At 46.8% G+C, this 13,674-nt stretch overlaps 1 protein-coding gene and 1 non-coding gene across 3 annotated transcripts in view; both read right to left on the bottom strand.

Annotated features, from left to right (window-relative positions):
- Positions 1-13,674, bottom strand: part of LOC124619573 (protein dachsous-like) — a 601,949-nt gene that overhangs the window by 309,864 nt on the left and 278,411 nt on the right. The window lies entirely within an intron of this gene.
- Trnat-ugu lies at positions 9,193-9,267 on the bottom strand. Its single transcript has one exon. It is a non-coding gene; the product is annotated as a tRNA-Thr (tRNA).

Here is a 13,674-nt window from a genome sequence, read left to right as displayed (position 1 = left end):
TTCTGCACAGATGAAGAGGCTTGCTCGGAATAGACTAGTGTGGAGAGATGCAGCACACCAGTCTGAAGACCACAACTACAACAACATGAAGGACAGGTGTGCCGTGTCACAGTGTATAAAGCATTCAGCAATGCTGACTCTCGTATACAGAACGAATGAAAGTGTCCGATGACCACAAATTCTCCTAATGTTACGCACACCGACATTCGGGACGTATTGACAACGATGCTGGAGGTATATAGGGAGAAGCAGCATACGGCCGTGCTGATAAGAGCGCGAGTGACGTAGGGTGCGACAAAAGAGACAGAGTCCCTGGCTGGGCGGGGAGCACATTGTCCGGGCGCGCAACTCGCGCTTAATTAACGAGCGCGCCGGCCCTCGGCCGCTCGCTCCGGGCTTCCCTAATGAACGGCCGACGGCCGGGCCTGCTCGAGGATGCGCGGTTGCGCCCTCGCCGGCCGATGCCGCCCCGTAACCCCGCGCAGTGACGTAACGCGATTGTCGCGCCTGTATTAATGAGCTGCGATGACTCCCACACGGCCGCGGGCGCCGCGACGCACTGGCAACGCCGGACCCGCTCCCCTGAATCGCTAAGCGAGCGGCCACTTTCTGGCACCTTGCAGTTCTGCACCACGTTCCCAGTAACAGCGAAGAACATGACGGCCTTCTTTGTGACATTGCACAAGAGAAACCCTGTTGCAACACGATAGCAAGCGAACATAATAGCTGACTGACATCATCACTGATCGTAGCGACAAAAGCTGCGCTCAGACTTCACTGGACTTCTTTTGGTGCTTTTCTATTTACTAGTCCACAATATCAGTAATTAATTTGTCCGAGGATTATTTTACGATGATACGGGATGTGTCATCTTATTTACAAAGAACACGTAAGTCATATACGAGTATATATAGACATGTGCGTTTAATTAGGGAAGCACAGGACACATGGCCTAAGAAACCGTTCTAGGATTTGCCTGAAGTGATTTAGGAAAACGACGGAAAACCTAAAACACGACAACCGGACAGATCATGAGCGTCCAAGGTCCTGGATCTGAGGTCTTGTGTTAACAAATGCATTGCCTGGTTCAGTAACATCTAACGTGCAGTTCGCTTACATTTGTATATGTCCGGAACTAGTTTACTTAATAACATAAAAATATGTATTGTTCATTTGGTTTTTTGACACTGTTCACTACACGTAACGCCACACATTTGCAGCTGAATTTGGCATCACCACCATACTGCCACGACTCTATCAAAAATGGTTCAAATGGCTCTGAGCACTATGGGACTTAACATCTCAGGTCAGCAGTCCCCTAGAACTTAGGACTACTTAAACCTAACTAACCTAAGGACATCACACACATACATGCCCGAGGCAGGATTCGAACCTGCGACCGTAGCGGTCGCGCGGTTCCAGACTGAAGCGCCTAGAACCGCTCGGCCACAGCGGCCGGCACAACTCTATCACGTCTTCATGTCTTCCATTCTACCTGTCTCAAAAACTTGGTCAGAATTTACGCAAGCTAAACTATCTTCATGCTAATACTTTCATACAATAGGAATGAGAAACGGGATGTTATGACACCGTACAGAATCATACCACGATGTATTCAGGTACCCGGACCCGTTTCTCTGAAGATAACAGTGGCCGTACTGATCTACGATTGCGTGTAACCAGTCCTTATGTGAGAACAGGAGATTAAAACTGCCTTTCTAATTTCGATTTCCACTGGTTTTCCTGAATATTAAAATTAACTGTCGAGTAGAACGACAGATAAGACCGTGACAGACTCAAACCCCTTTCGCCCCCCCTACGGAACCACCCCTTCTACCTTCTCAAACACTCCGCCACTACGAACCTCATTCCAAACTGAGATTGAATTCTTAACCGTCATTCCTGCTCTCAAGATGTATGCATATGATACTTCGCACGGCGTTATTTAGACGTGCCAGACCAAGACGCCTGATCGATGCACCACATTAGTGATTTAAGGCTGATGTCATACTGTACCAGAAATCTCTCGTATCCATGACACCACCGTCGCTTACATTTAGCGTCAACTGACATTCACTCTACGAAGCGCTCGATTTCACTTGGATACATACTGATCTGAGCAACACAGCGGTTCGGACTTGTCCTTTCTCACCGCTGTTCCGTGCTGAGCAGGCCTGAAGACCCAGGTAGGGGCGGCATTCGCAGCAGGATCTTCGAGAGCCGGCGCGTCAGCCGGAGAGGGGGCGACGCTTCGCCCACGGGCGGCGTGGGCGCCGGGCGCGCCATACGTCACGCGCTGCCCCCGGCGCCTGATTTACGCTCGCGCGATGCCTCCCTAATTAATCCGAGGTGTGTCCCTCGGCGCGGCCGAGGCTTAATTTAGGCGCACGATCATATCGACGTGTGCTCCTGCCGCCGTCGCGACGGCCGGCGCTGCCCCCAGCGGCGCAGCCTGCCCCCTCGAGGGCAGCCACCCACTCCTGCCCGATGGCCCCCATCACGCTCCACTGCTAATACACTGCTTCGGACGGCTTCCACTCTAACGACCGACGGCTCACTGCTAAAGCTCCAGATGTATGGAGACCTTTATACTCCCCGAACTTACTGCGTTACGGACCATTTGACAATCACTGAGGACACATTTACCTTTTGCCGTGCACGCTTATTTCCTCGGCGGCGAGTAACACGAAAGAAACTCTGCTTAATTTTGCGCTCAGCCCCATACATTAATGACCTTACAGGCAACAATAGACCTCAGACTTTTCGCAGGTGATTCGGTATCTATAAGTTCTGTCTGGGAAACATTGCACAAATATTCAATCGGATCTTGATAAAATTTCAAAGAGGCGCATAGATTCGCAACATGCTTTAAACGTTCAGAAATGTGAACTTCTACACTTCAGAAAATGAAAACGAACGGCCTATTAGTAGATCAGTCAGTCACAAACAGACTCGGTCTACTCGTACAATTACTTACTCGGGTGGAACAGTTTTGTTACAATATGAAATGGGACGATTGCATACGCTCAGCCATAAGCAAAACAGCTGGCGCATGTCGGTCCACTAATAGAATACTAAGTAAAGGTGATTGCTTAAAAACACTCTTGCGACCCATCCTTCGTACCACATACACTAAAAGGGGACACTGAATGTGTACAAACAAAAGTAGCACAAATGATCATACAGGCGTTGAACAAAACACAATACAATACCAGCTGCCATTCAAAATACCTTCCAGTCGTCTGAGAACGGATAAATAAAAGTCCTGCATGGTTTTCGAGGCAATCTTTCTGCCTGCAAAATAGTGACAAATTCGGGTAAGGTAATAAAAGTGCACAGTGATAACGCACCCTCCTCTCTAAAGTACACCACAAATTGAGATGCGACAATTCATGCTCGTGCCCATAAAACCAGCCGTGGACGATGCGAGCAGTGTGAACACAGCATCACCGTTGGCAAATAAACACGGTACCGTGCGACGGACCTGATCAGCCACAATGGCCACATAATTCTTGCCAGTAATGTGACCCTGCGAGTAACCGTGGGATCCGTGGAACACCAGAATATGGCTGCCCAAATCATTACCGCACTCCTGTCACGTTTCAATGTTGGCACATAAACTCGGCAACAGGTTGGAAACAGTGAGAAACAAGACACATCGAACCATATCACATTCTTCCATTACTCCACAGCCCATTTCATGGCTTCGGCGCCACGTTTTCCTCTTTCGGGTTTTTGCATCACTGATGAGTGGTTGTGAAACTCCATCTCGCCGCGCAATCATCTGCTTATGGAGCTCCCTTCGTGCTGTTTTGATGTAGACGGCGACACACAGTTCTGCAGTGTCTTCTGCAACGGTCTGTGTACTTGTAACTCAGGCTGGATGTGATTCTGTTTTCCGTACCACGAGTTCGGGCCGCGCGGTTAGAGGCGCCATGTCACGAATTGCGCGGCCCCTCCCACCGGAGGTTCGAGTCCCCCTCGGGAGTGGGTGTGTGTGCTGTCCTGAGCGTAAGTTAGTTTAAGTAGTGTGTAAGTCTAGGGACCGATAACCTCAGCAGTTTGGTCCCTAAGCAATTCACATACATCTGAACGTTTTTTAACGAGTTCGGCTTACCCACTCAGGTGGCTGTAAAGTTAAACCATGGTGCTTATTTCAGCATGTTCGGTGGTCACGGGTTCGTCTACCTGCTACATCTTCACGTAAGTATGCTGTGGACACTCTCGTGTTTCAAGGTAACGACAACCGCATTGACAAGACTGCACGCACATCTTCTGGTCTGACGAACAGATGCCACACTGCACCTCGACCTTTCCACTAAATCTTCGCATGTTAATCCAATTGAAAACATCTGAGACTATTTGCAACAGCGGGTGAAACACGGATATCAACATCCTCGCAAATCTGGTAGCTCTACGCTATCAACGAGTAGACTAAGTTGGATACGGGATGTCTAAAGAAACTTATGGATACTCTTCCTCACCGAACTGAGGTCACTGTCAAGGCTACATGGAGTGTTACACAGTGTTGTCGTAATTTATTCTGGAGGTCACGAAGTTTCTGTCCGGTTTTCTGAACTAATAACGTCACAAAATTGTCTGCTGAAAGTCAAACTGACATACTACACTGTTCAGTCGCATTAACGCGACCAGCTGTCGGGAGTCAAAAAAACTGTTCAAATTGCTCTGAGCACTATGGGACTTAACTTCTGAGGTCATCAGTCACCTAGAACGTTGAACTACTCAAACCTAACTAACCTAAGGACATCACACACATCCGTGCCCGAGGCAGGATTCGAACCTGCGATCGTAGCGGTCGCGCGGTTCCAGACTGCACCGCCTAGAACCGCTCGGCTGTCGGGAGTCCAAATAACCACCTTTTCCATCGCTGATCACTGCGAGACGTCCTGGAGGAAGGTCAGTGAGGCTCTGGAAGTACCGACAGGGACGTGGAGCCATGCCGAGTCCAGCGCCGTGGTTTCTCGGCTGAGGATCCACGCCTCCAACAGCCCGATCGACACTGTCCCGCAGATTCTCTATTGGGTTTAAATGCAGCGAGTCTGATGGCCAGAGGATAAATCACTCCGTTTCCGCATTACGACAACGTTTGCGACGACGAGTGCACTGTCTCCCGAGTCCCTCAGACACGCTTTATACACCCTACACTGCTGATACTGCCACGAGCAGTCTGTGAGTGGTAACTGAATGTTGACGTCAAACACAAGCGGTAGTCACATTAATGTGACTGAACCGTGTATTAGAAGTAGTTCGAAATTAAGAACTGTATGGTATTCATCTTGCATGGGTTTTACTGTACGGTACGAAAAACCCATGCAAGATGAGTGTTTGGCAAAACGAACTGAGGTAGGTAAACCTATGCATTGAGCTGCAGGAGAAGTTAGAATAGTGGTCACGCCGTCTGCTTCAAATACGTGCAAAAAATATCGCAAACGAATGAAGATTACACTCGCTATTTTGTTACCAATTTCCTGAGCGCTGGCCAGTGAGCGGCTACCTCGTACATCGGCTGGCGCATTTGCAGTGCTCCGACCGCGTGGACCGGTTACGAAACGCGTTGCCTCCCAGCCTGGCAAACTGTCGAAAGTGGCGCGAGATTTACGCGTCCTTTATCACGAGGGACGCCCGCGTCAACGGCGGCGGGCGTGTCGCCGGCCTCATTACGGGCGATATTTATGCGCGGGCCCGCGGAATGTAACGAGCCGCGCTGTATAGAATTGTCACGCACCTCCCTCCCCCCCCCCCCCTCCCGCTAAGCGGGCGAATTAATTCGTGGCGGGCAGCCCGCAGCCCGCGGGCCGCAGGCAGGGCCACGCTGAGCGCCGTAGTGGGCGGCCACCCGAGAGCCAGCCCGGGCCCGGGCCCGTCTTCTTTATGGCTGTAACAATGCGCGGCTACCCAGCGTCAGCGAAACATATGCAAATGTCACCGCCGGCTACAGCTGTATTAATAACGCGCCGCAAACAGATGACGGCCGCCGCTGTCCGCCCGGCTAACAGTCTGAATCGTGAGCATTTCATACTTACCCGAAACCCGTTTCCTATTACATTAGCGCTATATTCGTGTCGGCTGCGATTCATTACCACCGTTTTCTGTGGGAATTTCCAGTTCTTTCATCTGTCCTCCAGCGGTTTATGCCACTCTCATTTTACCTGTTTCGAGTTTCGTATTGTAAATCGCGCCTGAATACCTGCTTTTACGAACCTTGTGACACTTTCTCGCCAGTGCGCTTATTTTGTGTCATTCTTCAACCTACCGACCTGAGGAACTGCTGCGGAGACTCTTTCTGGTAATTTTTACCTCCTTGTCATTCCTTGTACGGCTCCTTATTACCGCTTCTTCTCCCAACCATCCTCTCTCTTTCATTGTCAATGTCCCTACCCTCTTCCACTTTTTCACGTTTTCACACAGACACACACATGCACGAAGAGAGAGAGAGAGATGTGCTCATGTGTATCTTGTGGCATCTACTAGGAGTGATCATTGTGTTAACGTCTCGTGCGTTTGTTTAAAATCAATATCTCGCGACATTAAAGCTCAGAAAGTCATATGCTGAAATTATTTTATTCTTCGTTACAGACCGTTACAGTTCGTTCGACTAAACTCTATTCTCTCTTTGTGATTTGCCCACCGAGCGAGGTGGCGCAGTGGCTAGCACACTGCACTCGCATTCGGGAGCACGACGACGGTTCAATCCCGCGTCCGGCCACCCTGATTTAGGTTTTCCGTGATTTCCCTAAATAGCTCGAGGCAAATGCCGGGATGGTTCCTTTGAAAGGACACGGCCGGTTACCTTCCCCGTCCTTCCCTAATCCGATGAGACCGATGACCTCGCTGTCTGGTCTGCTCCCCTACACAATCCAATCCAATCCAAACATTGGCATTGACATTGGCATTTGTGATTCGCCACCATATCCCGTAAAATAATCTACAGGATAGCCAGCTCAACATAGATACACAGTGCCGGAAAAAAATTGAAACCGGTGATCGACACTTATCATCGGCGATGAGAGGGCGCTCAGGAGGCCCGTCTGTGCGCCCTGTGTTTTGATTCCGCAGGCAGTAACTGTGCTGAGATCACAGGTAATCGGTGCTTCTGTGCACAAGTAGTGGACTTCCACGTGTATGGCATATACCCGGTTAGCTGCCTATTTCGGAGTTCATTCCCTTACGACACACAGGCACCCTCCCAGGCTTCAGGGTGTGGGGAGCCATCAGTTACAAATGGCGGTCAGATTTGGCAAAGTAACCAGTGCCCATTACACTGCGCCGGCCGTCACCCCAGCGCTACTGCCGTGCCTTCGAGGGGAAGGTAATGTGCCTCTTCAGCAGGACAATGCAGAGCCCCATACGCTGCTGCAACGCAACGTCCTCCTTGTGGTGTGAAGCAAACTGCACTGGCCAGCAAGATCACTACATCTCTTGACAATTGAACATATGTGGGACATGACGAAGCGGCAACTTACTCGTTCTCTAGGGCCCGCAAGAATCATTCCCGAATTGTGACAAAAGGCCCAAGATGCTTGCGGCAGTCAACCGCAAGATGCACCTTCATCATCATTTGCATGTGAGACTATGCAGTCGCCTGCATTGCCGCCAGAGACCGGCATACTGTCTATTGTTGCGACTGTTTTGGTATCCTCTACTGTGACCTGTGTGTTGCATTTGGTTTGAACTTGTTACCATATACCTCTACGATGATGAACTGTCTTGCCAATAAAATGACTTTGTCCTTCAAGGTACAGCATATTTTCCGGAAGTTTATTTCTTCTCGCGTTGTGCATAGTGCGAGTAGAGTAACACCTCGTTCCTTTCTGTGTCGTTCACCGTAGCAAAAGAATTTAAGGAAAACCTTTAATCATCCCTCGTAATAATCGTGAAAAGCTACCTCGCCCAACATTAGTGTATTTCAAGACACTATACTGAGGACACGAGCTCTCCTTTCTATAGTTAACGAATCTACATCAGTCAGACACTTTTCAGCTTTCCCCCTTAATTGAGACATTACTCAAGTCTGAAATTGCAATAGATCAAATCATACAAATACCTGGCCGTAGAAATTCGTAGGGATGTGTAAACGATAAGATCACCCGTAAGTAAAGCAGTTGGTACATTTCGGTGGAATAATAGGGAAACGCAATTAGTGTGCATAGCAGATTGCTCACAAAACACTGCTGCGACTAATACTACAATGTTGCTCAAGTGTATAGGACTCTCACCAAACATGACTGACACGGGCCATCTAGAAAAGGACAACACGAACGTGACAGTAGGACGTAAATGCTGCAGAAACTTTAAAACAGACGCAAACTATTTCGAGAAAGCCTATTCATAAAGTTTTAAGAACCTGCTTTAGGTAATGTGCTAGGAATGTGCTATAATCTCCTACGTATCTCTACCCTAAGAATCGCGAGGACGATGTTAAACTAATAACAGCGCGCAAGGAGGCGTTTAAGCAATTCTCACGCTGCGTACGTGAATGGAACGGGAAGGAGACCAAACAGCTGGTACAATGGGCAGAGCCCTCTGTCGTGTACTTCGCAGTGGTTTGCAGAGTATGGATCTAGAATTGCATGTAGGCTGAAACAATTTGCGTTTACTAAACACAGTGTATTAACCTCTTCACTGCGCGAGTGAAACTTGCATCAACCGTATCAACCATCACAGACGCCTTCACCGTCGGCCGTGCGTTGCGGCAGCGGCAGTAAACCAAAGAGCGCGGACAGGGCTGCGGCCGTGCGTTCGCGCATCGCGCTCGGTCGGTGCTCCACGCCCACACGGACCCCGTCGGCGGCTGAATGCTCCCTCAAAAGCCGACAGCTACCGACAGAGTAACTAGGGGTATTTTACGACTCTTGGCGGCTTCCATTATCCCTTCACTGGCGGGCTGTACCAGTTCCAGTGCCGTAGGACGAAAGCGAGCTGCATGGCCACCGGTCGACGATCTGCTGACAGCAGAAGGCGAGCTGCGAGTAAGCGCGAGTTGCGAGTGACGCGTTCTGTACGTGTCCTGCGCTTCACCGAGCAACCGCAAGCAAAGACGTTACGTCATGCAGAGTATCCGGCGCCCCGTCTCACAACGCAACATCATTCTCACCTGAAATGCTAATTAAATCAAGACCCTACGCTGCCGACAGGCGTTGATATACAACAACGAGGACAGTTGAAAATGTGTGCCCCGACCGGGACTCGAACCCGGGATCTCCTGCTTACACGGCAGACGCTCTATCCATCTGAGACACCGAGGGCACAGAGGATTGTTGCGACTGTAGGCACTTATCCCTTGCACGCTCCCCGTGAGGCCCACATTGCCACCTTAATGTCCACACACCACATTCGTAGTGCCCCTGCCCATTACACTCATTACTCGCGGCACACGCAATTTTACCGAGCCCCGTAAGAGTTCGGGCAATACGTGACATCCGCACAGAAGAAGGAGGACAGTGGCCGCTTAGCCATAACTATATAAAGATGGTATCTCTTCTTTCGGACATTCCGCTTAGGATGCCTCAGCTATTTGTATAAGACGTAATTTGTTTTCAGTGCGGCTCATAGAAAAAAATGGGAACGAGGACGTGACAACCAAATAAAAATTAGGAAGGCTGCTGCTAAAGATTGGCATTCATTTTGAACTCTTCAAATATGCTAATGATCTCACACAATTTAGACTATTCCTTTCTTGTTTTTTTAATTTAACAAAAGCATTTGATTGTGTCGACCATGCGATATTTCTGCGTACTTTGGAATATTATGCGATTAAGGAAAAAGCTCAACAAGGGTTTACATCATATCGAGAAGTAAGAAGCAGCAGCTTGTCCAGAAGAGATTTAAATCTGACTGGGTTCACGTAAAGTGATGGGTGGCACAGGGTTCTGTTCTGGGTCCGTTGCTTTTCTTGCCATATATCAATGACCTGTCACTAGGTATAAAACATGACTACAAAATTTCTCTTTACAGATGACGCAGGTGTTACTGTGAAAGACGTGAGTCGTAAAATAAATGTTACAGCTAACAGAGTAGCCAGTAACATCGACACGTGGCTCTCAAGGGACAGATTGACGCGTAACTCCAATAAAACGCAGTGCGTACAGTTTCCCACACGAAACTTTTTTTAAAGCGAAACTTTGTTGTCCCAAGCTTGTCAAACAGTCAATGAAATCGATTATTTTAAATTCTTAGGGCTGAAAATAAATGGAAGGTTTTCTTGGAAGTTTCACGCTCGAGATCTTGTGCAAAAACGGAATGCTGCTATCTTTACTATAAGTAAGATCTCAACCGTCTCTAACACTGAAATGCCAAGGATTGTCTGTTTTCTTTATTCTCACTCTATCATCTGGTGTGGCGTTGTATTTTGAGGCAACTCTGCGCATTCACCAAGAATGCTCTTCAGTCAGAAAAGGGCAGTCAAACTGCCTTGTGGCGTCAGATCCCGAACCTCATGTAGGCAGCTGCTCACAGTCGTACCTATACATGTATTCCGCGTCAAATGTCGAACTTCGCCGGCACGGTAGCTCAGCATGCTCAGTCAGAGGGTTAGCTACCCTCTGTAACAAAAAACTGAGTGAACGGATCAACCAAGAACCGGAACGGCTGTCATCGGACGTCCGCCCTGAACAAATTCAACGAACAATATAGAACAAAAAGAGATCTTAAAAAAAAACCATTATGGTCAGCGGGACAGAATGTCAATCCTAAGGGCCCAGGTTCTATTCCCGGGTGGGTCGGAGATTTTTCTCCACTCAGGGACTGGGCGTTGTGTTGCCCTAATCATCATCATTTCATCCCCATCGACGCACAAGTCGCCGACGTGGCTTCAAATCGAAAGACTTGCACCCGGCGAAGGGTCTACCCGACGGGATGCCCTACTCACACGACATTCATTTTATGTATTCCGTCATCGGATTTATTGGTAATAACAATCTGTCAGAAGAAACTACAATATTCATTCGGTTAATACAAGACCAAATAACGTTATGCACTTGGATATCACTTCCTTAAGCATTGTACAGAAAGTTGTGCGCTACACAGCAGTTCTAATATTTAATAGGGTTCCAGCCGAACTACAAAAATGGAATGATAAAGCTCAAGTATTCAGATCCAGGTTGAAAGGTTTCCTTGTGGCACACACCTTCTATTCCCTACAGAAATTTCCCGCAGTAGTTGAGAATTTTTCTCTGTAATGTGTCATTCATTCGATAAACTCTTTCACAATTTGTTTCATGTTTTATTAATTCTTTCGTTTATAAATTTTCTAATTAGCGTTCTTTAAGCTTTGTACTGACTCGCCCAACGACCAAGTAGTTCCAGGTCCCATCATCCCAAGAAGAATGACACATAAATAAATAAATAGATAATAACATACTGGAAACAGAAGATAATCCCCAAATAATGAGACGAGATAAAAATTATATCGTTATTTATTAATGCAGATCGGCCCGTTACTCGTATCTTCAGAGGTATTAGCTTGTTGAATACTGGATACAAAATGTATACAAGAGCTATAACAACAGGTCAAGAACAGCGCAATTTGTCATAGAAGATACGAAATGGATTCCATTATAGTCGCTCAGACAGTAAGTCTTCATTAAAAAACAGCTGATAGAAAAATAGACGCGAAATTTAATCCCAAAACTCATATTGCATTCATCGACTACGCCAAGAAACGAAGAAGGCCGAAGGAAATACTTGAAAACAAGGGATTTCCAGAACACCCGGTGCACGTTATGCGAGTGAATCTGTTGTCAGATCAGATGAAACCTGTATCCAAATGACTATTAGTGTTCCATAGACCCTTTCAAAAGAACGTATTGAGGAATAGAAGCGAGTACAGTCCAATTTCGATGTACACTGCAGTAATTATTAAGAACTGTAAAGGAAATTGGCAACGTGATTACAAAATATATTAATCTTGTTGGTCATCACATTATACCGTGTAACAGAATCATAGCATCAGAGAGAAGTTAGTGTCTCTCAGTTTAAAGTTAGAAAGGAAGTAATTCAAAGGTACAAAACCGATGAGAAAGCTAAGGCTATGTGGTACAAAGCATGAGTTGATCGCAGCGTATATTCCGAAAGCTGTTTGTAGTGTTACGATGCGTATATTTTGTGGATGTTGAACGAAATTTATTAAAAGAGTCTAACGACACTGGTAGAAAGAGATTTACTCTACAAAAATATGCAAGAGGTAAGAAAAGACGCAGAGCAGCGAAGGCGGCAACCTCTAGCTGGGAGAGTCTAAATTACCGATTCACGTTAACTGCCTCAAAGTTTTCAGATGCAATCTTGTGCCGTAATGTTACAGCGAGAAAACAGCAAGCAATAAAGGCAATGGAACACCGCACTTAAAATCTACATCAAGAAAATTTTCCATCACTCATATAGAGTAAGAGACGTTGCGGAATGAGATGAGATGATAAACGTAAAGAATGGCGAGATTATGAAATCAGTTGGGAAAATTGCGAGGAATGAAAGAAGTGAAAGCTATCTTAAAGAATGCGCTTTTCTCAAATTAAGGCGTGTAACTACTGTGTGGAGTCCGAAAGTGTATGTTCTCTCTCTCTCTCTCTCTCTCTCTCTCTCTCTCTCTTCCATCTGCGGCAGACATATTGACCCACCTCCGGTCTTTGATCGCCTGATTTGTGATTAAGATGCCTAAGGAGGACGACTGCTGTGGGAATGAAAGACGTAAAACAAGCAAAATAACTTATTTAGAATCTGTACAATCTACATCTTCAACGATGGAGGGCGAAACTGAGATATCGCTTAAGTTGATGTGTTATATCGAAGAACGCGAAATCGTTGTTCATAAATAAGTGTTAATGAGATGCTTCGAAGAAACATCTCACAGATATAATATTCGTTAGAGTTATTGAGGGAAGTTTTACGGAGTCCATTTCTATGCGAAAGACATACGGTGATAAATATACTGTAGAGTGTGATGGATAAAGAAAACGTTTCAGTCATCGTGTAACGTGTAGGTCGCCCACCCACAACGACAATGACAGGTTTTAATCTATCAGAAAAGAGACCTGGGAAGATAAAGGAAACGAAGTGTACCGATAGGAGCTATTTACGCTACATTAACGTCTTTTAGACAGTCACAGAACATGTTTCCAAATATTACCAGTTTCGCCCATACATTGTCCGACTTCGGTATGCACATGACAGTCGGAATGTGACGAAGAAAGCGTCTACGACACGGCTAGTCAATGAAGGAAGATGACGTCGGTTCTCCCAACAGCCGCGCCCTGTTGAAAGTGTTAAGCCCTTGCCTCCTTTCTATCCGATAAACAACTCACAAAAGTTAATCGTGGAGCCTGAACAAAGGTGCAAAATTGGTATTCTTTGCGTGCCCACAGTATTAGGAGAGAGGGGAAATGCGTAATGTGTCAGAAATGAGATGAACGAAATGTCTGTGGATCGACAGGTATTCCTGTAGTCTGATAGATGAGAAGCCACCAACATCATTTTTATGGCGTTAGAACATTAGTTTTAACAATCTGCATGTTACGATCTCCTGCAATGTGGAAACTTTTAACTCTAGAGACAGGTCAATAGGACGGTATAAGAAGAAATTTAAAGTAGTTTAACTTTGCACTGAGAAACATTTTCTGTAGGAGGCACGATTTTCAAGAGAGTCAATAAAAACATAAAAAA

The sequence above is a fragment of the Schistocerca americana genome, chromosome 6, assembly GCF_021461395.2.
Source record: "Schistocerca americana isolate TAMUIC-IGC-003095 chromosome 6, iqSchAmer2.1, whole genome shotgun sequence".
In the NCBI taxonomy this organism is placed as follows: domain Eukaryota; kingdom Metazoa; phylum Arthropoda; class Insecta; order Orthoptera; family Acrididae; genus Schistocerca; species Schistocerca americana.
Note: the sequence above shows the minus strand (reverse complement) of the source record. Positions and strands in the feature narration are given on the sequence as shown.